Source organism: Pleurodeles waltl, chromosome 2_2 (assembly GCF_031143425.1).
Source record: "Pleurodeles waltl isolate 20211129_DDA chromosome 2_2, aPleWal1.hap1.20221129, whole genome shotgun sequence".
In the NCBI taxonomy this organism is placed as follows: Eukaryota; Metazoa; Chordata; class Amphibia; order Caudata; family Salamandridae; genus Pleurodeles; species Pleurodeles waltl.
In genome coordinates this window covers 128,832,295-128,857,467 of record NC_090439.1, presented here as the reverse complement: position 1 = coordinate 128,857,467, position 25,173 = coordinate 128,832,295, and the positions used below count along the sequence as shown (strand labels likewise).

Below are 25,173 nucleotides of genomic sequence, written 5' to 3'. Positions count from 1 at the left end.
CGATAAGCTTTTAAATTGATTCTGGTGAAGCTTAAATTAAGAAAAATGTATAGATGCAAGTTATTTTTATGAAACAAACACATCTCCTATTATGTTGGCAAGTACATACTTTAAATTACCTTTTATTACTAAAGTATACATTTAGTTCTCCAGGCTATAATACACATTCCAGTGCTTAAGATAGTATTAGAAGATGCTCTCATTTGCTAATGGACTTTCCAGGGAAAACGTTTTCACATAGGCTTTTGTTTCACAGATAGTCAATACCCTGTGTTCAAAAAGTCCAAGGTAGTTTCTTGCAAACCCTACGTGGAGACCCTTCAACTGGCCTGCCGTTTTTATTAAAGTGCCTTGGAAGATTTCAAGACTCAAAAGCTAACTGTACAAAGGTTTAGTGAGACTCCAGTGTAGAAAAGGGTCTGACCAAAACCTGGAAAACTGAAAGACATGTATCTTAAGATTCTTGCCTAATTTTCAGGAACCTAAACCTGCAAAAAATGCCAGATGCAGATTTCCAGAAGGACATGTTCAGTGCTTCTAAAATTAATTATACTTTCTATTAATGGACTATAGTGAAATGCTCCTGTCGCCCAGACAATTATATAATGACCCTCAAAAATGATCTTTGAGAACCCACAAGCCATTGAACGGATGTGTAATCTTGTTTGGCCTTCACCTGCCAGTTCCTTTCACACTGTAGAATGAATCAAGAGGAAATACGATCTAATGTCATTGTTATTGCCCTTACAACCAAGAGGTGTAAATCTTAATTCTGAGTTCACACTTGAGTGAGTCTAGGTCAATGATGTAATCTCTCTTTGGCTATACAACTGTAAAATGTGAAACTTAATATTTAAGAAAATATTAAAATGTACACAGTCAAATCCCAGCACCTCCATTAATGTATCGTCCTCTTTTACATCCCAGCTATGTTCACGGTAATTTCTACCTATTTATCCACGTATATGATCAATGTAAGATCAGAAAATAAGACCCAACTGAGCGAAATGTTCAGTGACTATCAAAAACCAACTTGTGTAATCTGGACCTTTTTTACCTTTGGTTTTCTTCTTCACTATGATGATCTGTTCAACCTTGTAGATTCATTATAAAAGAATTACTTTGGGATTTCCAACCCTGATAAAACATATGCTTCAAAACTGAACCTATGGGATCATTATGCCCTTTAGGGGGCTCTGGCTGCCATTCTGCTGGGATGCTATGGGGTGTATCGCTGGTGGCACAGCATATCTTTACAACCATATTTACCCTTTCCATTAAAATCAGCAAATTATTTTTTCTGAAATTTCTCTCACTAACATAGACTTGTTGGAACAAAGGACCACTTATCAATTTTTATATTTTCTGAAGCTGGATCATTGGAAATTTTAACGCAAATGTTCATTTGAGACTTGGAGATATCTCAAGGCGAGTGGAGGACAATTTAGCATGCTTCCTGGCTGGAATGACCCTTCTGTGCATGAAAGTCCCAAAGAGGGAATAAGCTGTTGGCAATGGTGTCATAGAGGCAGTTGTGGCTAGGGCAACCCCTTCAATGCCATTTTTGCAAACAGTTGTGCGATAGACAGGGTGCTTCTGGTGGTGGTGGAAATGGCAGATCTACAGATAGATTTAAAGGAGGAGTGTGTCAGATGGGTATGTAGGTTAGCCTGTTGATACTATGTGCCTCAATACGGAGCTAGTACCGTATGAATGATATTATCATAAAAATATGATTAAACTTTTGTGTGCTACTAATAGACTACCATTAGGGTATGTTGCCACTTTGAGAAGGGTTGGGAATAATTTAGCTATGGAAACGAGGGGCGGTCATTGTAGACATGAAGAGTTTTGGGTGATTAAGCCCAGGCATGATATCCAGGAAGGTCTCATTAGCAGTTTGCATGTTGGCCTTGATGAAATCTGATTGCATAAATGAAGAGACTGGGGCAGTTATTTTCGATGCAAAAAGCCGAGAGCCTCTGTTTTGTCACCTAGGGTCCAGTTCTTGACATTGTATAGGTTGGAGGAGTACATTCTAATACCAGACAAATATCCAGGACATGCAGGGGCGCCTCTTGGGGGGTTAGGACTCACTTCAGAGGAGGTCTGAATCAGAGTTCAGGCAGGTCCAGTTGATACTGGTCAGCTAGGCAGTTGCAGCTTGGAAGCTTGTTGTGTCTATGTACCTCAAACAGAAGGTCTTCCAACTGACCCTTGGATGCATTTCTGTGGTCTTTGGGTCAAGGCAAACAGGTTCAGTTTCCCTTCAGTCTGCAGGGCTCCAGTCGGGCTACAGAAACAAATGTCATGCAGACCAGGTATGGGCTACATTTGCCAGTGACAAGGAGGCAGGCATCTTCTTTAGTCGGAAAGGGATTGGTACATCCCTCATGCTACACTCTGAAGCTCAAGAAGGGCTGCGTACAACTCTGAGGTCATCCTGCTCAGAAGTAGAAAACCCTGCCCCTCACCCAAGGCCCTTTATAACAGATCACAGCACCAAAGAGCCATTAACAGTTAAATGACCATGGACACTGGCAGAGAGGCATATTCGGCTTAGGCTGAAAAGTCTCTAAAAGTGGCATTTTAAGTAAAGTAATTGAAAATTTGTTGTGCCTTTGAAGAGGACATTACATTTCAATTCCAATGAGTGGAAAAAGTATTTCTCTAGCTGATCCCAAACTGACGTTATCACCTATTAAATGTAATTAGTGTTATTCCATGAGGGAGTTAGCCTTTGCTGCAATGAAAACAACTTTGCATGTTTTCTCACTGCCAGGACATGTAAAACATAAGTACTTATGTCCTACATTTTAAATGCCATGCACCCTGCCCTATGAGCCTGTAGGGCCTAATGTAGGGGTGGCTTATAAGTATTGGAAAGGAAGGTTTAGGCATTGTAAAATGTTTATTTTTCCAGGTTGAAATGTCAGTTTTAAAACTGCATTACAGGATGCAGTGGCAGACCTGAGACGTTGTATGGGGCTAATTTAGTGGGGGAAACAAAGAGTGTTGCATCCCACTTGTAGAAGTTAAGTTACTGGTTTTGGATACATGTAGTACCATAAACTAGGGACATATATGTAAATTAACTGGGCCAACTAAGTGTATAACAATGTTACCATGTTTGGAAGAGACAGCATAAGCACTTTACCACTGGTCAGCGGGACTAAAGTGTGAGGAGCCCTAAATGCAACATAAACAGTTTCAGCAAAATTAGAGTGGTGAAGGCAAAAGCATCTGAGGGAACACCACACAAAAGATGGTAATTCCCAACAAACATTGATAACACAAGATGTTGAACTTGTTTAAAACTGAGTTTGAGGGGATAAAGTGGGGGCTAGCCAGCTTGGATGGTGAGAGAGATTGGTTCTTGAAATCTGAAAAGATGTGAAAAGAAACATTTGAGAAAAGGTCCATGCAATCAAATTCTATCACTGGGAATCTCAATAGACTGTAGTGATTCACTGTGCCAGATGATGCCAAAAGATCCAGGAAGATAAGGAGGTTGGAGTCTCATTTGTCTAAAATCTAAGTTGCATGTTCAACAAGCCTTAACATGCTGTTTCTGTGCAACATCCTGATCAGATGAGAGATCTTAACTCATCAAGGAGTTGATCTCCAGTTATGAAAGAATGACCATCAATACAGCTTTCCAGTGCTTTCACATTGAGAAGCTGTTTGGAAACTGTGCAACAATTGTTATGACATTCAGGGTCCAATCCTATTTTTATTCTAATAGAGGAGAAATGTTACCTATTTTTAGCCAATAAAAGGCTACGACTTGTGACAGTAAAATTTTAGTTAGGTTCATCTTGTAAAGTTTAACTAAGCATATCTTTAAAAATAACTTGAGAGAACTTCAAGAGAACTTCAAGAGTATGGTTTAGTTTTGGCAATGGTGTTGTTTTGGCAATTGTGTTGACTATGTCTGATTGGGCTATTAGCATGAGATATGACCTAGTGACTTTACATTTCTGGATGGTGTTACAGAGTTCATGAATTGTGATGGGTCACTGGGGAAATGCCTACGTTTTTCAACTTTTCCACAATGAATATTGAGAAATGCGCACATCTTATTATGAAATTGTTGTTCTCTCCTCAAGAAAGTTACTTGAAATTACTCACTATCTTAAAAAGGTTTGAGGGTGCTTTTATCTTTGGTCATTCTCTCTTCTGATAAATGAAGACTAGAATGTGACTTCTTTGTATTTTTGCCCCTCAGTGAGACTCGCATGACAGGGTTTGGACCAAAACTGCTCTATGGTCTGATGTATTCTACCCTTCTTTCGGGTCTTGCTAATACTGAGGAGCTAAATTTGTAGACTTTGTTTATTTTAGTTTTTTGGACTGCTCTGTCTTTTATTAGTCAAGATCTCTAGGTGTCAGTTACAACCCTACTGACTGCTTGGTCAGGTGGGGTGAAATGTTGAGAATAGGCAATATCAACTAGTGTAGTAGAATTAGTGTTATTAACATCTCTAAACCACTGTTTGAGTGTTGGAAAGCAACTTTATTATGGTTGAAATAAGATCCCTCAAAAATATCCATCTGAAATGTCAGTTAGCCCCTTTTTTCTCTTTTGCCACCAACATAGTTGTACATGAGAATGTGGGTGTGACATTTTTGCAGGTTGAGATTATTGACCTTGATATAGCGTCACATTACTATTTGGATCACTTAGTTTTGACTGAAGTCAAGACATTGGTGAATATTGACAGAGTATGAAATTATCTGACCAGTAAACACAGGTCTTAAGTTTTCCTTTTATGGGTTTAGGAAGAGTGGTTGCAAGAGCAGTACATACTTGCTTGTAGTTAGTATTTAAAAATAAATCAAAGAGTTGTGACATTGTAGTTAGTATTAAAACATTAACCAGAGATGTGTGACATAGCTGGTTCTCTTACATCTCCCCTATGTAATTTGATGTCTCAGAAAGATATTTTAGTTTAAAAAGATTGAGTTATTAGTTATGAACTAGTCATTATTATATTATTAATCCTGAATCATTTCACAAATGTTATATTGTCACCCCACAGCAGGTAGATGTTTTTTAGATGGGATTATGTCAATAGTTTTGATTGCCACTGAAAACATATGAATAATGCATATTTGTTTTTTTTTTATATTTTCTCATGCAATAGAGGTGTTATTTATAATTATCACTTTTAACTTTTAACAGAGATTGTATTTACCCTATCAAGGTTGGTTGATTAATGGAGTTCTCTGGTAGAATGAGAGGCCTAAAACTGAGTATATTATTCATTCAATAATAAAGACGATCATCTCATGACAGGTGGCTTTTAGGAGACAGACATAAAATACTGCACACATTTACACAATACTAGTGTGTGATGTTTAGGGTGTGTGGTGCTCGACATTCCGTTTCAAGAGTGCAGTTCTTAAAATTTCCTGATAATCTGTTAAAACCATCTTTCTTAGGAGATGCCTGCGAAAGTGGGCAGGCCATTAATCTTACAGTTCATAAGTGTTTTTTGGATTCAGAACAAGTTATTCCATACATTACCTTAGCTGCGCTTCCACCAGATCTACATATTCACATATTAGTAGTTTTAGGAGTCAAGTACATGTTTCGCTACTGCTGGAATACTCCTATAAAGTGCTTTGTCGTGTTTTGACTCTCATGAGAGAAGATTATTACTATCATTAGTGGGTGCTTCCATGCAGATTCTGATAGTTGCTATAGAGAAATATGAAACAAAGGGCCTGATTTAGACCTTGGCGGTAGCACCACCATAACACGTTGGTGGCAGACCCAAAAAGACCATAAAATCAACGGTGTTCCGCCTGCTGTATTTAGATACAGCTCTGCAAGTGGTGGACTGTCGGTCATCATCTGATGGAGGTGAGGGCGTTGCAGGGCCCATTGGACAGCAGACAATGGCAGTGGCCGTGGAACAGAGGTACGTTGCACACACATACTGTACCTTTGCTATATCTGTCTCCCAGGACAATACACAACACACCACATACACACCCGTATCCATTCCCATTCTACCACTCCACAACAATTACATACTGCAAACATTCATTGAAGGACATCCAGGACACAACATATATTCACCATTGGCACTTTACTCACACACAACAAAACCACAACAATCAACGCAACTACAGACTCAGCTACACAAACACACTCACGCACAAGCACAACTCCACACATCACTAAAACGAAAACCACACAACACCACTCACATGAATGTTACACGCAGCAACACAACACACAAAACAACATAGACAACAGCATCACAGTCACACGGCACACATACTGACACAACCACAGCACCCACTCCAGCTCCCTCCCCCTCACCCTGCCAATCGCAATGCATACACACATACACATACTGACTCACACAGACAACTCGTAGCAGAACATGACAGGTGCAGGTCCCCTGACAATGTGGACACAGTTGACAAGTGTGAATGTACTGTCATTGTGCTGCCATCATTCATTTACCAATAAATACTGGCACCTTAACGACAGTTGTGCGTGTCTTTTGTACCAGTGTGTCCCCATCTGTGTCAGACTCACTTGTGTCCCTGACATATGCTTTCACAGTAACTTAAAAATATTACTGTGACATTTATATGTCTGCAGTGGTCCAGACCTCCCATGCAGGTCCTACCCAACGGTCCCTGACAATGTGGTGTCTCTACCTTTAAGTCTGGCGATGAGGGGGTTGTGTTCTCTACGTGGGTTGGTGGCAGCAGTGTAGGCAAGTTTTGTCCAATAATTTCCAGTCAAAGAAGGGTGTGAAATCAGGAAAAAAGTGAGTTTTCACCCCTTCTCTCCCCAATCTGCAGCTCAGACATGGGGATCCGACCATCACTCCTTTCTTGGCAGTAAGGCACATCCCAATCTGTACAGCAGGAAAGCTTCCCACTGGCATGCCCTTTTGCCTGTCCTGCTGTCATTGCAGGCAGTATTTCTTAGCAGACCAACCTGTTCAAATGCAAGCTTTCGTCTATAGGACCACCAACATCTAACTACCGCGGGCGGGTCGTCACGGTGGCAGACGGGATTCCAGTAGAAAATTCAGCGGTGGGACCAATACCACCATGTTCTAAATCAGCCCCAAACTGTTGCTGCATTCCACGCAGAGAGACAACTGATCTGCCTCTAAAGCTATATGATACATTAAGAGATGCCACATGTCAGAGTGTGAAATGCACCTGAGAAATGCTAATAAGTGCTCTGTTGGAGCAGGAGGAAAGTCATGGATGCCATTTAAGGGTTGCTGGTGTGACCCCAGCTTGCCTCTTGCGATGCCTGGCATCACAGGTGTCAGAATCAGTGTCAAAAACATAAGGGCTCCTCCACACTTCTCATTGCCTGTCCAATATTAAATATACTAATAATGAATATTATTATATTATTCACTATCAGTGTAATAAAACATTCCCCACACTTAGATGGAACGGAACCTTTAGTGGTAGCTGTGGTAACTACAAAAAAAAAAAAAAAATGTCTGTTGTGTGTGTGCTTGCAGGTGAGAATGTGCTTATATGAGAGAGAGACTTTGTGAGTAAGAGTCAGTGACAGGTAGTGATAGAGAAAGTTTGATATAACTGGTCAATAATTGAATATGAGTGAGTCAGAGTGAGTGAGAATGATTGACTGAGATTGAGTGAACAAAAGTGAGTGAGTGAGAATTATAAGAATGAGTGTGAGGGAGTCTTAGAAAGTGTAAGTGAAACTGAGTGTGAATGAGAATGAATGAGTGTGAGTGAGGAAGTGAGAATGACTGAGAGTGAGTGAATGTAAGTGAGTGTGAGTGTGAATGTTTTGTTATACTTGCAAGTCTGTTATTGGCCATGACATACGGAAGGTAATTCTTGACTCATAGAAAAACCTATGGCAAGATACTGTGCTGGCAAGGCAATTCTTAGAATGACAGACAACTGTGACAAAATGCTAGCACTGGCACACTAGACGCAATTTTTAGCATACTGACCATCCAAAGTAAAATATTGGTACTGGCATACTAGAGGTCATACTTGGCATACAATGGCATATGGAAAAATGTTGGAATATTTTAGGAAATACTTGGCATGGCAATACCCATAGTATGATAATGGTAATCCTTGGCTTAGTGGACAACCTGACAAGAGGGATGGTGGTAACCATGACAAATTTCTGGCACTGACATGCTGTGAACATTTTTGACACAAGGGCCACCCATGGTATATGGACGGATAAATGGCAAGATTTTGGCTCGGTATAATTAATGTAATTTTTGAAATAGGAAGGCACACATGGCATATGTGGCACCCATGACAAAATGCTGGCCCTGGCACAATTGAGGTATTTTTTGACAAATGAGGGCACCCATTGCAAGTTTTGAAAATGATGGAGCCAGCTCCTGTGAAGTGTCAGGTTTCATTGACTTGGCACACCATGGAAGGATCTGAATATAAGATGAGTGCCCTTTCAGAGTCTATGGGCCTGATTTAGATCTTGGCAGAGGGGAATACTCAGTTACAAACATGGTGGATATCCCGTCAGTTGTATTACGATCCCATTCTATGCTATGGGGATCGTAATACAGCACGCGGGAAATCTATCAAGTTTGTGACAAAGTATTCCCTTCACCAACATCTAATTCAGGCCTGATGTCTTTTTAACACATTTAGGTGAAAATTGGGCTTTAAAATACCCTATTTGACCCCATTTTTTCACTTCATTTTGGACCAGATGTATGAAGTATTTTTCTGGTCGCAAATGACCCATCTAGCCATTTGTGACAGGAAAAATGCTGTTTTCTGTGTACCAAAGCAAAATGCGACTTAGTCACTTGTTTACCGAATCACATTTTGCTTTTGCGTTTCAGTATTCGAAAAGGGCATGTTTAAAGCATCCCTTCCTAATACTGAATCGCACTGGCATGTAGTAATGTTTTGAGACCGTGAATGCAGTTGCAATATATTCACAGTTACCACCAACTTCAAGTTGGTGGTAACCCCTTTGCAAAAGGGAAGAGGTTTCAGGAGACCCCTTCCCCTTTGAGAATAGTAGTAAAAACCTTTTTTAAGAGCATTTTTTAGGAGCAGATAGTGGTCCCATGGATCACTGCCTACTATTAAAAAATGAAAAGAAAACTTTTCATCTTTCTTTTTTAAATACATCCCATTTTCCTTTAAGGAAAACGCGCTGCATTTTAAAACAAAATGTAAAAGCAATCACAGACAAGGAGGTCTGCTGTCCCCAGCAGGCCACCATCCCTGTGATTGTGGCCAATTCCAAGGGCCACATGTAGCAACTTTCAGAATTGCGAGTCGCAATTTGCGAGTCGCAAATCTGAATGTTGGATGGTGTCCCTGACACCATCTGCAATTCACAAGGGGGTCGCAAATGCCCACCTCATGAATAATCATGAGGTGGGTCGCAATTTGCGACCCCCTTGCGAATGGCGGCCCTCACAGGGATGGTGGCCTGCTGCGGACAGCAGAACACCATGTCTGTGACTGCTTTTCAATAAAGCAGTTTTTTTTTTGTAATGCAGCCCGTTTTCCTTAAAGGAAAACGAGATGCACTACAAAAACAAAAAATTGAACGTTTTTGTTTCATTTTTTCAGAGCAGGCAGTAGTCCATTTGAAATGGGTGCAAACTGTGATTGGTTTGCGACCGCGTTTACGGTCACAAAACAATGCTACATTGCACTGCGAGTCGCAATTAGGAAGGGAACACCCCTTCCTAATTGCGAGTCACAATCCCGTTTCGGCGATTTGCTAACCAGGTTACCGAATCGCAAAATGGGGTTTGTGCATTGCGATGTGTGATGTGCAAACAGCTACCTACAGGTGGCCCCAAATGGGGTGCAAACTGCGACCTCCCTCATGAATAGCATGAGGCAGATCTTTTGCGACCTATTTGAGAATAGCAAACACTGTTAAACACACTGTTGCACATCCCAGTTTGCGATTTCCTAATAGCGAATCACAAGTATTCACTATTATGAGATCGCAAACCACTTTTGTGATACATCTGGCCCTTTGCTCACTCAGTACAACTCAAGTCAAATAATACATCCCAAAACTTTCAAAGACCATCAGCTCCCTAACATAGGTGGTATCTAAAACAAACATGTGTCTGTGTTGTGTTGTTTACCTAATACACAGTTATTATGCAACATCAGCATCAATCAATTATTGTGTTGTAGTCGGTGTTATGGTCATGTGACATGCATTTCTTATAAATTATGGGTCAAGGGCCATATGTTGTCATTTTCTGTGATGTGCTGTCACTTTTGCCATGCCTGGTATTTGGATGAATCGAGATCCCTGAGGAAAGTCAATTGTTTTTCTAAGCCAGTGTGATGCACACTGGTTCATTTGGTACTTCTCCTCAATAGTATGCAGCACGTTACCCGTGATTGTATGTAATACTCTTCTCCAACGTATGGCAAAAACATGAAACACGTGTCTGGGGAGTTCCTGTGTTGACTGAGTAAGTACTTTAGTTCTACAATAATTGAAAAGTCAGTAAGCTAAATTTTACAAAAAAACGAAACTTAACTGTGGGTAAATTAAAATACTTTTATGTTTAAGTTACTGTAGGATGTGTGCAACATGTGAAAGTACGAACCAAACTTTTGAAATATTAACCTTTATAATGCTAATGCCTGATGTCCAGAGCAAACTCTCTACACTTAGGGCCATAGTTAGGTGCCCCGTGCACTGCTGGTGCGTCACTTTTTGTGATGAAATGGTGGCACAAACCTTGAAATCATATCTATGACGCCACACAAAGCCACTTTGAGTGGCTTTGAATGGCCTCATAGGCAATGCATTAAGGCAAGGCAGTACAAATCGCTGTGTTGCCTTACTCTGCACAAGGAAGGCATCCCATAGGCTTTGTGGTGGGTGTTTTTCACCCATGAATTTTGATGCATCCCACATTTACAAGACCTTGTAAACCTGGGGATGTGCTTAAACCTTATGCCTCCCAGGGGAGGTGGAACAAGGAGAAATATCTTTATTTCTCCTTGTTTTTCCTCTGTGTATGCTGCGTTCTGCCACACACATTGAAAGAGGAAAAAAACCTCCCAATATTGTTTTTGTGCAGGAAGGTGCCCTTTCCTGCACAAAAACAATCCTTTCTACAACGCAGACACCTTTGCACTATGGTACAACGGTGCCTGTGCTTGCGCTAGGCTGCCAAAATGCAGTGGGACAGGACAGCATTGAGCCTTATGCCATATTTATGGTGCATTCCTGACCTTTCCTCTTGACGCAGCGCAGAGCAGAAAGGTGGCTTGCTGCACTGTTCTTCGACAAAACCCCATAAATATCAGCCCAAATGTTTAGGGGCAGATTCCATAGAGGCCCAGACCTTCTTTACTACTGATCTACCTCAGTATCATCATTATAGATAAGGCTCCGAGTTTTCCATTTTTACATAGTTATACAGCTAAATACAGATAGTAAATAATGTGTTTCCTTTATCTATTTTTCAGAGTAGACAAATACAGAAAAATTGCCTCTTTTGAGTGACTCCCCGCTCTGTTATTCATGACTCCCAAGTCCCCAGCTGAGCAGATTCACAGCATGGGAAGACAAAAACTGGTTGAGACTTCCAAACATCAATGCATATCTCATTGTATACTTGTATATAATGCTAAAATATTCATGTAGGTGTATTGTTTCATTTTATTTGGCTATTTAATGTGTTTAAACCCAACAGGCATCAAAGTAGGATTGCATATTTATCGGTTAAATAAATGTGGAAATATAAAAGTTTTGACTTAATTAATTCACAAACACAAAAAAATAAGAATACATACCATTAAGATGGACAAAAAATGTATATGGATAAATGCAGACGGAAATGTAAGAAAAAAAAAAAAAAACATAAATCCGGGAGCTCTCATTATCGATAACTTGGTTTCTAATACTGCATTATGTGTAATGCCTTCTGGGCTGAAGCCCCTCCATCTACCATGAACGTAAACAGATGATGACCATTCCAAGGCACTTCTTCACAATGTTGTTCTGGGTGCAGGCCTGCACAAGAGGCATCCTCCTGATTGTCAAGGGGCTAAGGGATGAGCTTGGTGGTATCGAAACAGAGGTGTGGGCTGGATCGGCCAGGTCAGGGGTGGTGGCCAACGGAGGCCGTGATTGACATTTTTTGCAGTTCCCCATGGTCAACAGACATTGGATGCTATGGGATCGGCGGGGCCACCTGGGCAAGCATCAGGGGCAGCACAGGTTAAATAATGGGCAAGGCTACCGGATTGCCCTTTTGTTGCTGGCTTCCCTTGATGACTACTAACTCGCCCACTACCCTTTCAGCACCAGATTTCTTTTAGATTGGACATAGAGCGAGCTGGGCGCTCTGAGTTCCTCCCCATTGCTGATGGCGCACATGATGGACGGGGAGTGGGCATGGGTGAAAATTCCCATTCTTTACTCTGTTTTTCAGAAGACAGCAGGCAGGTAAAAGCGTGCGAGCCATGCTGATTGAAAGAGGCTGTTTTCTCGGTATCACCTGATCAGGTGCTGGGTAATAAAAGAACAAAATCGTCCTTGGAGAGCCTGCAGGACTTGGTGAGTTCTGTGAATCTGATCGGAAGGATAGCGTGCGGTAGCGCAGCCAGATGTCCTTTTCAAAGGCCCTGATTTACAAGTGCTGTTTTTAAAGCCTGCGATTCTGTTGGTTTCGGAGAAACTCATTTTGGTCATGGGTTATTTGGAGGCTCCATGAAAGGTTTCATCAATCATATACATCGTAGTTACACGAAATGTTCTGTTCTCGCCTTGCAGCTTTAGGGCCAGCACCAATAAGAAAATGGCCGAATTGTAAGTGTCAAGGTTAGCTCTGTAGCACGTTATTGCAAGAGATAGGAGCTGGCAAGATCTAGTTCCTGACATTTTGTTATATTTACAGCTGCTCTGTGATTTTCTCCCGACTATGTCGTATTTGAGTGAGCCTGGGTGGGCTGCAGCTGTTGTCTGCGGTTGGTCCAGTTATGTTTAATACTGTTTCATTAGTTACATTAGCTTTTTGATCTCTGGTGGCAGCTTCTGATTGTTTCATCGGTCCCTTGTACTAGCCATTCCCGAGTCCATCTGGCGGTCACTGCACACGGTACCTCTTGCAAACCGTTAGGGTGTCGGACAACGAGCTGGAGCAAAGGGATCTCTTCTCCATGCAAATAGGCAGAGACTCGGACTTTGTTAGCCATTCCCCCGAGAAGTATTCACACGATGGCCTTCTGCATGCAGCACATATCACAAATTCATGTTATCACAGTAATTTGTAGATAAAAAGGTGCCGGTGCTCAAAGCTCCCCTCTTAAACAAGCGGCTGTTGCAATTAAAAGTGCGAGCACACAATACTGAGGCAGCGTAAACCTGAAGCCACCTCGGGCCTCTTCGATCCATTTACAGCCACCCCTACCCCTTCAGCTCACTCTCGTAGCTTCCTGCTTTTCCCCTTTCTCACACTTGTTTTTGTTTTTCTCTTCCTCCGTCTTTCCCACATGTCTTTTGCTCGCAGTAAATGCTTGAGAGAGAAAACTAAGCCCCGGAACTCAAAAATAAGTGCGGTGTTCAGCACCGGAAACAACAAGCACAAATTAAGCACTGATACAACTATATAGTAACAATGCTATGGAAAATAAATGGGGGCAATTTTTTGGATTACCGTGCTGCTGCATAGGACTAGATATCATCGAGTTGTGCCTATTCATTTATTTATAGCTGTTGTTCATATAATGCAAGCAGAATCCAATGATGCGGTGAAACACAAACACATTCCTGTTTGGCTCATTTACTCATTCCAGATGAGTGCGAGTGAGAACAGAACCATACCTGAACAGGGATATTATTGAGTGTCTGGTTCAAATAATCCCGTGGGTTAGTTATAAAGTAACGTACTTGATGCAGGGGAGTTAACCATGCACTCACCACTTTTCAAAGGTCCCTGCCGCATAAAACTCTACCATTTTAGTCAGCAAATTATTGTAACAAGAGATATGGGACCTGAGCCTAGCTCAGACACAGGGGTATGTTTCTTGGTGGGAGTATAGCTCATTACAACATCACATTGAAGGCAACAGTACGCAGTGACAGTGTGATTTGAAGAACTGCCTCACTGAGGGCTGCAGGGAGGTAGAGCCCAGTAGTGTAGCAAGGATGCATGGGGTTTTGTGTCTGTAAAGGAAAGCCCCATATTCAGTTGGGGGGCTTTGAAGGTTGGGGTCAGTAGGCCTTAGAACCTGCTGCACCAATGGTAGCTACCCCTTTATAGTACCATGGAAAGATGTTTAACCTTTTTAGGTGCGGATTAAGCCCCAATCTGGGATTACAATTTGAGTAAATTACCGCTGCTGCATACTGAATTTGCAAATGGTGAATACTTTTCTTCTCGCATGTCGTCAATCCATCAGCAACAGTACTATCACTTTTAATGGTGTTTAATGTAGGGTATGTGCTGTGAGTGGGCTAGTCAGAATGTTAATTGCTCTTCCTGTTTGTCCAGCAATTTTTCTTGTTATGCTGTTCAATATTGGCTCATCTATAAAAAACAGTAATGTGGCCCGTAAATATGTTTAATTATCTAGTTAATGTAGTGAATGATCAGTGAGTAGGCTAGTCCAAATGCTGAATGCTCTTCTTATTGCTCAAGCATATATTATTGTGTCCTTCAGTACTGAACAATCTTTCCAATTCAAACAGTTTGGTGGTGGTGTTTACACCGTATCTTAGAATGCACCCTTTCTTCGAGTTCTGATGCCCCTCTAGTATGGAGCAGTGAGTTAAGTGTTTCTCTTCAGGGTTATGTACTTGGGATTTTTTTATTGCTTGCTACATTTTCAAATAAGCTGTTTACATTAGGTACAGGGACATAGCCTATTAATTTTAGCTCAGGGCAGAGGGGTCTCATTAATGATGCAAAATATAGATTGTCTTGAATGGTATTATGGTGATAGAGCTTATTTTCTCGTTAGTGCGAGTGGACTGATTCATGTATCTCTGCACAGTACTGGTATGTTTCTTAAAACTTTCCATGGCAGTCTGATTTCTCCATTCAAAAAGACCTAGAAAGGAGCGTTCCTTCTGGGACGTGAGCCAGAGCTTTCCCCCTAAGTCCTTTTGAACATGTCCCAAAGACACTTACTGAACTGACCCTACTGATGGGATTCAGCTATTCAGTATCAGTGCTCAGACCTCCCCTTTCTTGAGGCCAGGACACCGTTGAACACAGGATACAGTGGTTCTTAAATGGGAGTCTATGGAACTGTGAGGGGTAAGCAAGGCTTTGTCAGTAGGGTCCACAAGTGTTTAGAAATCAAGTAATATCAGTGGATTAATAAAATATGGCTGCATTAAAAAGTACACATTAAAAATACAGAAAGTGACTATATAGTGTTAAGAAAACTCAAAAATGATATTGCTACCCTTCTAATAATTTGTGGGGGCATGGGGGAGAACAACAAAAAGAAGTTAGTATGAATAGTTGGTACCACAAATGTCTACAAAGCAAAGAATCCTGCAGATATTGCCACAGGAGAACCCGCCCTTTATTAGTAAACACCACAGGCATGCTAGTCACCAAATAAAAGCAACTTTCCTGTTAGAAATGGGGTTTCTGGTTGACTAGGGTATGCACCTCAGCCAGGCAGAACCCACCCACTCTAGTCCGGGCAAGGGAGTTACACGTCCAAGATAACCCCAGCTCACCCCCTTGGTAGCTTGGCATGAGCAGTCAGACCTATCCCAGAGGCAATGTGTAAAGCGTTTGCACGACACACACAACACACGTGACACACTATCCCCACCACAAAGGAAACACAACACCAAGTTATATGAAAATATACTGTATTGTACACAACACAATTATTAGACAAAACATCACATATCAGTAGTATCCTGCTACCTTAGCAGTTGTCAGAATGGTATACATTAGTTACTCTGCAAACTAGCAGTAGTCACATATAACACACAGGTTACTCAGTAATCTGCAACATAAGCAGTAGTCAGGAAACACGTTATTACACCAAAGCACTTTTCATAAGAATATCATAAACACCCATTTTAGGAACATTAGAAAATGTATGGCAAGTTATAAAAACATATTAGCATGGTATGCCCATAATAAGAACATTTACATACATATATAAAACATAAAAAACATAGGTAGGCAACATATAAATCCATACTGTCTATAGAAAGAAACTATGATATATATTTTCTTTTTAAAAGTACCTGGTTTGATGATAAAGGCTCCTCTAGTGCCTGGAGAATGAAAACATGGGACCCCCAGCGCTCCTCTGCGCCAAACGGGGGCCTTTGATACTATGAGGCAGTGGGGGGTGGCATGTACCCCCTCTGTACTACTGACGGGCCCCTCTGGTGGCCCGCGATCGCTGGGGGACCCCCTGAGCCTCATACAGCCCTCACGAGGGGGGGGGCAAAGTCCTCAAAGTAGTTTAGGAGGGACGTGGGTGCCACACACCCTCTCCGATTTGTAATGGGTCCCTCCTGGGGCCCACAATCTCCATGGGTCCCCCCCGGGCCTGCACTGGCCCTCCAATGCAGGGGGAACCACAGAAATGGCACTGGCCCACAAGGGGCCCAACAAGAGACCTGCAGTGCGGGCGAGCCTCCGGCTAGGATGCCGCCCCGCCCGCGGTCCGACAAAGAGCCATTCTGGGCTCAGCAGGGCCAGGAGAGGCTTCCTCCTCTCCTGTCTGCCTCGGCATCGTCCAGGCTTGAATCAGGGCCTTCTGGTGCCCTAGGGGCACTCCACAGAGCGAACCTCGCCCTGGGGGCACCAATAGGAGCACGCTTCCTCTGGTTTCCAGAAAAAGGATTTCCTTCGTGCCCCGGGGGCACTGTGAAGCGCACTTCAGTTGTGCAGCCTCCCCGTCTGCAGCGCTGAACACGGGCACAGCGACGCACTCTTTCAAAAGTACCCAGGACATCATCTTAAGCCCGGGTCGCGGCTGTGGTTCCTTTCCACAGTCTGAAAAGGCGCTTTTCAAGCACTATCAACACTCCAGAAGCAGCACTTTCCACAGCGCTAGTCACAGACACATGTTGAGGCACTCTTCGTGCCTTAAGATTGTCGCAGTGGTCAGTGTTCACACCACCCTGCCCCAGGGGGAAAAGAGTCAGAGAAAAAGGCCCACAAGGTGAAGGGCCCAGCAACAGGCCAGCACAGAGGATGCAAGCAGGTGGCAAGTCCTTTACAGAGACCAAGCAGGTCAAAGGTCAGCACAGCAACAGCAGTCCATGGCGGTTCCTGGTGAGTCCTTCCAGTCCTTTGTGTCCAGTTCCAAGATGATTTCAAGAGTCTCCAAATTGTGGGGAAAATTCCCCTGTACTTATACTCTGTCCTTACAGTGTTTTACAATGGTAGGGAGACCAGGTTCCAACAAGTTACAACTGGTTCTGGGAGTGCCCCCTCTCTCCTCCAGCACAGGCTCCAAACATCAGTGGGGGGTAAACAACCCTATTGTGTGAGGCCAGGGCACAGCCTTTACAAATGTAGGTGTGCCCCACCTCTCCCTTCTCTCAGCCCTGGAAGACTATTCAGTATGCAGATGCACCTCTGTGACACATCCACCCTCTCTGTATACAGGCTGTCTGAAAAGTATGCACAAAGCCCCAACTGTCACTCTGCTCAGACGTGGATTTGAGTCAAGCTGCAAAACACCAGAGTCATAAGCACAGAGAAATGCAATCTTTTTAGAAGTTGCATTTCTGTAATAGTAATAAAAAAAACACCTACATCAGTAAGCAGCATTTATTATCACTATCACAACCATACCAAACATGCCTACGTTACCCCTCATAAATCAGACAATACTCCTTACACATAAGGCAGGGCATTTATAATGCAATCATATGAGAATGCAGCACTCACATCAGTGAGACACCAAGTTAGGTTGTTTGTCACTACCAGGACAGGCCACACTTCCTGGCGCATTTCCTGCCTTCTACATACATGGCACCCTGCCCATAGGGCTAGCTACGACGTACCGTATGGGTGACTTACATGTAGTAAAAGGGGAGTTCTAGGCCTGGCAAGTAAATTTAGATGCCAGGTCCCTGTGGTAGAAACTGCACACACAGGCCCTGCGCTAGCCGGCCTGAGACAGGTTTGAAAGTTTACTTCGGTGAGTGGCGCAAGCAGGGCTGCAGGCCCACTAGTAGTATTTAATTTATAGGCCCTGGGTTTAGAGATACCACTGTACAAGGGGCTTATATGTAAATTAAATATGCCAATTAGGTATAAGCCAATCATACCAACTTTAGATGGGAGATATCCTGCACTTTAGCACTGGTCAGTAGTGATAAAGTGCTCAGAGTCCTAGAGCCAACAGCGACAGATCAGAAAAAATAGGAGGTAGGAAGCAAAAAGAGTGGGGATGACCCTGCATAAGGAAAAAAGTCCAACAATCCCACGTAGACAGAAAAGAGGATTAAAATGTGGAAAACAGAGGCTTGAAGCGGCACTATGTGCACACTAAATTGAAGTGGATACAATGAATGCTTATTGGTAATGATGTGTATTCTGACTCTATAAGTTTTTTGCATTAGGTCACATGGCCTACACCAGTGCATGGATCTTTGGTCATTTGTTTGTGTGGTGTGCAAAGTCTACTTGTCCAGAACCAGATTAGCATATGGGCAGCAAAAGCCAGTCTTCGGTTCTACTGTGGCTGCAAGAGGCAGTTTCTTCTTGAGTGATCTACCCTAGTTTGCCAAGGCTCAACAGTGAGAGGGAGAGTCAAACGATTGGTCTTTGAAGGCACAGAGGGGGCAGGATGGGTTTTCAAGGAAACTTGTTAGCTGAGTGAACTTTTTTTTTCTTCACATTCCCTTAGTACACTCTTGCTGGCCTGTTTTCCCTCAAGCATTCTTGACGTGGATAACAGAAACTGTCATCTGGTGACTTTAGATAGAACACAGCACCCACATTCAGCACAGATATACCTTATTTCTGGCTACCCCACTGCCTTTGCTGTAGCACTTTCTACCAAGTCCAACTATGCACTGTCCTACACCAGCTTACTATAAGACAAAACTCTTAATATACAGCTAAACACTAACATACAACAAATATGGCCCAAATGTCTTTCATTGCTGCCACTGACTGTCTTATGCACAAATACTTCTGGGAAACAGGGATGGTGCCCATGCATTTGGTAAAGTGTTCTGTGCTCAACCCCCAAACACCAATGCTGTTTACTTGCTACTTATTGTAAATGCCACAGTCACGTAAGACAGGAAGATAAGAGGATGTAGCATAATGGACAGAGCTACCTGCTTTGAAACTAGGAAACCAGGTTCAAGTCTCAGTGTCAGCATTGTATCCTGTGATTCTGGGCAAATTTCAATCTCCCAGTGCCTAAAAATCAAAAGTGAATGAATGTATCCTTGTGTCATGTAACTGGTGTCCATGCAAAGTGCTCCAATACAATTGAGTGGAGTCTGCGCTATATAAAGCTGTAAAACAATATATACTAATAGCATATTTTCAAAAGCCAAGTCAGACTCCGGTAAATCCCTGACCCATTTGAGACATTGACCACAGACGACCAAAAGTACTGCATTGCCCAAGTGTTCACGATACAAAAGTTAATATCATTAATGTAACGTGAAAAGTGTACTTATTTGAAATGTGTTTATATTTCAACTGATTGTTTCATCATGGAGGGTCCCCTGTAGAGAGAGAGAGACTCTGGATGCCAGGCTCTGCAATGCCAGTTTTAATTGAAAGGAGGCGCTGAGGGAAACAAAAGGGAAGAAAGGGTTAAGGGTGGGTGCAGGGTGGGAGGGTAACTGACAGAAATGTTGACAAATCCTCCTAAAAAAGATTGATTTTGAGAGTGGTATGGTATAACATGCAGAACTGCAGACTTTGAAACTGGGGATCTGGTTCGAGTCTCGGCGTTGGGCTCCATAATCAAAGAAAGGCGTGCCGTACTTAAAGATAAATTGCGCCATTGGCTACGTCTCTAATAAAACAATAAAAAAGACAATGGGATGATTCAAAACGCTATGGCTGCCATGAGCGCAAATGAGTCACAAAAAAAGTAAAAGAAGTTTTGCTTGCAGTCAAACATATCGCAAATATCCAATTGTCCAAATAACAGGGTTGATGGCCAAAGTGGTAACAAAATTGCCCCAAGGATGGACAAACATAAAGCATTTACTATTGTTAACAAAGGATTTTTGAAAGGCAAGCCTACGAACGAGTGAAAGTCATAGGTGTGAGATGGGCATAGTTAAAAGCCCACATAGATACCCACATGGTCGACCTAAAAATCAGGGATGGTCCCAGGATTTTTGGGGGCCCAGGCAGAAAGGGAATGTCCTCTCTAATTTGCATACAACATTACACATTTACGGCTGTTTGCATCTCAATAGATGACCCTGCTCCTGAATCTGGTTTGTAACAACCCTTCCTGGGCTACAGGCCCTCCTTCTCAGCTAACTACAGGCACCTCTTTTTCTGCTCACAAATGGCTGAATTTGTGAAAGCAGCTCAACATCTGAGAGGGTTAAAACAGTGGTGGAGCTAAACTGTGGGTCAATGGGTGTCCAGTGGTGCCTCTGAATGGGCTCCAGGGCAGGAGGCTTGATGTCAGGACAAACCTGTAGAATGTATCTGCTTGCAACTGGAGCCATAGGAGGGATCCTGCTCCCCTAGCTGAGAAGCCCAGGGGATGGGGTAACCATCTGAAGGACACAAATCCAAGGAGGCACCCTCCTCTCAATTGGATAGGCAGCAGGCACAACAGGATCCATGCGCTGCTGTGGGCTGGCTGTGTCGCGATAGTGCAGGGCTCAATGTTTGTGGGTTGAGTGTGGGGCCCTGTGCAGCTGCCCACACTGTCTAGGCCTAGCACTAGTCCTGATAACAACCTGTATATACGGTGCATCCATTAAACATTACAGTGGTAGTTCTCTACATTTTAACTATGATCTCCTTGATTGTGTTATTTTGTCACTTTTACGGTACAAACGGGTACATTTGCAAGTCACAGCTATTGCCAGAAAGCAGCACGCTGCAGGTATGGTGTTGCTAATGCTTGTTTTTAATTTGTGACAAACCCAAGGCCCCTGTTATTTGACACATCCCCTACACCAGTGTGCTTGTTTTACTCCCTACACACTGAGTGAAACTGAAGTCGTGGGGCAGAGCTGATTTGTGTGAAAATGAGTCGTGGAAACAGGTCATGTTGGAAGGTGTCTAACTTCATAAATGTGATGACACAGAGGTGTTTTTCGAGGTGGCACGCCATTGACTGCTTCTCACCTAATTGCAGTCAACTGGCCCAGAACGCTAACGGTGTTCGCTCAGATTAGCTTGCCTCTGGAAAGGGACTGACTATACTTGCTCCGGCAGGATTTCCGAGTTCGATACACCTCTGCGTTTAAATGACAAAAGCAAAGTCATTAAATCCAGTATAAATTATGGTTGTCACGCACCAATTAAAGGAATCAGTAAGAAATATCCGCCTCGCTTTCATGTTTGTACTTCTCTGTCACTTTCTCCGGCGTGGTAAAGACAACATAATGAACAGGAACTGGCAATTAAATACGGAGAAATTTTTGCTCAGTAAACTGAACCTTAATAAATACAAGAGCGCAGTCAAGCCCTTTAGGGAGCCATTTCTCCGGGTTAAGTTAATATTATTTTATGTACTCTGAGAGAAATATTTAAATTGTGAAATCGTGGGGAGCAATAATTGCTCAACGGTGGTAAAAAAAAAAAAAAAAGTAATGCACTTGAAAAGCTGTTTCCTTTGTAGGTGCTTTATTTTACAGACAGACGGATATACCTTTCAAGGAAGGAGTCAGAATGCAGCAGCCAATATCCCTATTCCACATCATTGTAGGCCAGGGTATCCTTAGCATGCTTGTTGGACTTTTTCTCTGTAGCAGGGTCACCCCTAATCTTTTTGCCTCCTGCCTCCTATTTTTATTGATCTGTTTATGTTGGCTTTTGAACTCTGAGCACTTCACTACTGCTAACCAGTGCTAATGTGTATATGCTCTCTGTGTAAATTGTATTGTTGATTGGATTTCCATGATTGACATATTTGATTTACTGGTAAGTCCCTAGTACAGTGCAGTAGAGGTGTCCAGAGCCTGTAAATCAAACGCTACTATTGGGCCTGCAGCACTGGTTGTGCCACACAAAATAGTGGCTCTGTAAACACAGCTCAGACCTGCCACTGCAGTGTCTCTGTGCAGTTTTAAACTGCATCGCTAGCAGAGGCTGGTAACGTTGCAACATACACAGTGCAGTTTTGCTATCACCATGCAGCCGGATTTTCAACGCAAACCTTGCTGGGTGCGGAAAAATGACGCAACACCTGCCCGGACCTGAGTGCTGCCCGGATCGATGCATCGCTCCCCTGCGGGGAGGAAAAACGATGCACGTCGTCCCGACCGGAGAAGGAGAAACGACGCACAATCTCGCTTGCGGGTGAGAAATTGACGCACCGCTTACCTTTTTCGACGCACACTTGCCTGTGCGTGTTATTTTGACGCTAACCAGCCACTTTTCAATGCTAACAGTGTTTTATCTGTTTGCAAAAGGATTTACGACTCTTTTTGCTTCTTGTTATTAATAACTTGACTTGTGTATGGTAGGTTTTTGTCATTTCGGTCTTGTTTTGTTTAGATAAATATTTTGTATTTTTCTAAACCTGTGTTGTGTCATTTTGTAGTGTTTACATTAAGTTACTGTGTGTGTTGGTACAAATACTTTACACCTAGCACTCTGAAGTCAAGCCTGCCTGCTCATGCCAAGCTACCAAGGGGGTGAGCAGGGGTTAGCTGAGGGTGATTCTCCTTTACCCTGACTGGAGTGAAGGGACCTTGCTTGGACAGGGGGTAACCTGACTGCCAACCAAAGACCCCATTTCTAACATTGGTGATCAGAGGATGGGGTTGGACTTGTATTTGTACTTGACATACAGTGATTAAATGCACACTACTGTTTTGAGTGCAGACAATTACGTGACCACATACAGTTTTTCTTTTTGTTCTCTGATGTCCTCCTGGATATACTGTTGATACTTGGACTCTGGTTAGGGGTTGCACCTGTGAGGCCTTGACAGAATGGAAATTAACTCTGGCATCTATTCATCTATACAATGAGGGAGCTAAAAGCATTCTGCAGGGCAGGGGGGCTGACTGCAAAGAAGAGGTCCAGAAGGGAGGATCTTGAGTCAGCCCTGTTTTGTTATGAGTTGAAACGCTGGCATGCAACACTACCAGATAATTCTGAGGAGGAGGACTACTCTGAGGAGGAGGGCAGTGGCCCTGAGGAGAGAACAGAAAGAGATGAATGGCTCCTAGCTCAACTCCAGAGGCTGGAAGATCTAGATGCAGAGTTTGAGAGGGCTGAGGAGGAGAGAGCTTCAGCACTGGAAAAAGAAAGGATTGCAGCTCAAGAGCTGAGCTGTGAAGAGCTGAATCTGGAAGCCGTGAGGGCTGAGTTCAGTTTAGACGGTGGCAGCACAAATCGTGCATACAGTAATGCTGAAGAAGTGCACATGCCCAGAAATGTGGTGCCCTGCTTGAAGGAGGGAATTAACACACCAGGAGGTTCAGGGGGTATGAGGAAGCTCCAGTGATGCACAGGGTCCCTGAGGTGGATTGGGAAACTTGCATGGGGAGTCATATTCCTACTGGTGGGAGGGACACTCTGCTGACTCTATGTGAGGGTGACAGGGAGAGGGGTTCCGTCCAGGCAGAATTCCTGGTTATGGAGTGGGGAGACATCCCAGAAGAGTGTAGGTTGAGTGTCAGGGACAGTCAGGTACTGTCTCAGGAGGGTGATGTGGGGTACTTTTTCAAGGCTGAGTCACTGGATGGTTGGATGAAGGGTAGTTTGGTTAATTCATGTGAGGGGCTGAGTGATGTAATTGCTGGAGAGCATATGTCTAGTCCTTATTTTCCAGAGCTACGCCAACACACATGTGGAGTGTGAGTTCTCTGACCCCAGGGAACTTACCTGAGACAGACCTCTGGGTGAGCACCAAACAGTCTGAAGAGCCATCTGAGGGTGCTCCTGAGGGGAGTGGTCTAGGTATTTCCCAACCAGGTGAGGTAGGGAAGGATTGCAGTGTCACAGGTAGTTCCCAGTGTAGTGAGATGGGTGAGGGACCCCATGTCCAGTCTCAGAGGAGAGGGAATGGGGATGGGCTGAGGCCCAAGGTGTCCGAGATCCAGTCCCAGGTCCTGGAGGGTTCCATGAGGGAACACCAGGAAGTGAGCCAAGCCTGTACCATACAGCCATCTGCTGAGGGAGACCCCACAGTGTCAGGAGAACTGGGGGTGGGGGACGACTGTAGCCCGCGACCCACCAGTTCTGGTGTCTGGCAGCACCACTCCTAGTGAGAGGGTGCAGAAGTCCAGACAGAGGGTTGAGAGGGTGCTGCGGACACCAGTGGAAAACCTGGAGGGTCAGCTCTGAGAGCAGAGCTCCCCAGGAGTGACCTTGGTGAGACCATTTCTAGGTTGGGGGTTATTTAGACTCTGCCATATGGGCTGGGGTCAGGAGACCTGTGTCAGCCAGACTGTTGTTTGGCTCTTGGGGATGGTGTGTCCCTTGTGGGGGGTACGTGGCCCCCCAGGAAGTCCTGTGGTGCCAGCCAATAATTCAGCTGCAGGGTGGTGACTCTTTGTTGGATGACCAGGTTCAGCGGTTAAACTCTGACCTGGTGGGGGTAGGTGTGCCCCCCAGGAAGTCATGGGTTGCCAGGGAGTGGTTCAGTCTGAGGATACAGACCCTGGACTGGAAGATCAGGTGCAGGGGGTAAACACAGACCTGAATGGATGGGTGGTTTACCCAATCATCCCCCCCGGTGTGATTTCTAGGGGTACTCTCCAGGATGGGGGGTGTAGAATCCTGGGAGTAGGGGCAGGGGAGGGAGAGACTTACCCTGCCCCAGTTCAATCTAAGGGTCCAGACCCTGGATTGGAAGGCCAGGTTCAGGGTGTCCCCCCTGACCTGGAGGGAGGGGCTACTGCTAACGGTGCCTCTACCATGTTGTCTTCTTGGAGGGCACTCCTAGTTGGGGGTGGAGGATCCAGAAGGGAGGGCAAGAGGAGGATAGCCTCACCCCTGGCCATGGTCCAACATGAAGGTACAGACCCCAGGTTGGAAGACC

The 25,173-nt window shown here is 43.7% G+C and overlaps 1 protein-coding gene across 5 annotated transcripts in view; it reads left to right on the top strand.

Moving 5' to 3' along the window:
- The window catches only part of CDH12 (cadherin 12), a 2,251,017-nt gene that overhangs the window by 1,997,460 nt on the left and 228,384 nt on the right, over nucleotides 1-25,173 (top strand). The window lies entirely within an intron of this gene.